Genomic DNA, 1584 nt, shown 5'->3' on the forward strand with positions numbered 1-1584 from the left:
GATGGCCTCAATCATATAAATGCATGAATACAAAGAATAATGGACATATAGACTCAAACAAAGCAAAGATCACAATCATAGGAAGAGAATAATACACACAAGAAGGAAAAATAAGTGGTTATAGGATGTGACCACACCATTAGGCTCAAATCTCACAAGCTTGTGTTCTTAGCTCAAAAACCATGTTCCAAAATAAATTCTTTCAAGCAAGTTCAACAAAATTTTTTGATTTATTGGTAGGGTGCCCTAAAACAGTTTCTTGGAAAAGAAATCATCACCCTAACCAAGTAGTCCTAATAAGAAAGAAGTGGTAAAAATATGTACAAATTCTAACTAACATGCAACCTATCATGCCATGCAATAACTAACTAACATTGGTGTTGAAAAAGAAAATTGTTACCCATGGAGATCGGTCGGACGACCTCCCCACACTTGAATATTGCACCGTCCTCGGTGCATGCAAAGAAGAGCAAGGTGGACGGGTTGCTACAAATTAAGATATTGAATGTATGAACATGCGCCCAATTCTTTTTCACATTTTTCATAAAAAGTATAGCATACCCATTTCCCAAACCAAATGTTCCCAACCCAATCCCCACACTTAAATTATGTACACTCTTCTCACTAGTCTAAGCCAACCAAGGATTCAAATTAAGGACATCCATTGTTTTTCACTTAGAGTTAGTGATGTGCTAAAATAAATAACAAATGGGGTAAAATAGGCTCAATCATTAGTTGCAATGGATGATGAAATGGTAAGGCCATATGGGTATGTGAGCTTAATTTAAAAGATGGCCTCAATCACATATATGCATGCAAACATCCAACAATGGAAATATAGAATCAAGCAAGACAAAGATCACAATCTTAGAGAGAATAACACATACCGAAACATTGGTTGATAAGATGTAACCAATCAATTAGGCTCAAATCTCACTAGGCTTGTGTGTTTTAGCTCGAAAACCATGTTCCAAAATAAATTCTTCAAGCAAGTTCATCAAAACTTTTTATTCAAATTAGTGAAATGCCCTAAAATAGTTTCTTGAAAGGGAAATCATCATTCTAACCAAGTAGTCCTATCAAGAAAAAGGTAATTGAATATTTACAAATTCTAACTATCATGCAATTTATCATGCAATGCAACAACTAACTACTCAAATAAAATTGAGAATTGGTGTTAGAAAAGGAAGTAGTTACCAACGGAAGTCGGTCTCGACCTCCCCACACTTAAAGATTGCACCGTCCTCGGTGCATACAAAGACGAGCAAAGTGGGCGGGCTGTTACAACTGATGAGTTTCTTCAAAAGGTTGTGCAAAAGGACTTGTTGTTTGCCCCATTTAGAAACTTTTCCTTTCCCTTCTTGGTGGCCAGCCTGAAAGGAGATAAAAAGAAAGAAGATTAAGCATACAGCAAAAATATCAAAGCAAATAGAACATAGGCGGGGGTTAATGCCAAGTAGGAGTATGGTTCTCTACTACATGGTAGCTAAGCATGTGAGTGAGAAAACAATGTAAGCTAAGGCATGTCATTAAGCTCGATGCAAGAGTAAAGTTAAGGCATGAAGAGTGTATTGAGCATCAAGT

This window comes from Arachis duranensis, chromosome 2 (assembly GCF_000817695.3).
Source record: "Arachis duranensis cultivar V14167 chromosome 2, aradu.V14167.gnm2.J7QH, whole genome shotgun sequence".
Lineage (NCBI taxonomy): Eukaryota > Viridiplantae > Streptophyta > Magnoliopsida > Fabales > Fabaceae > Arachis > Arachis duranensis.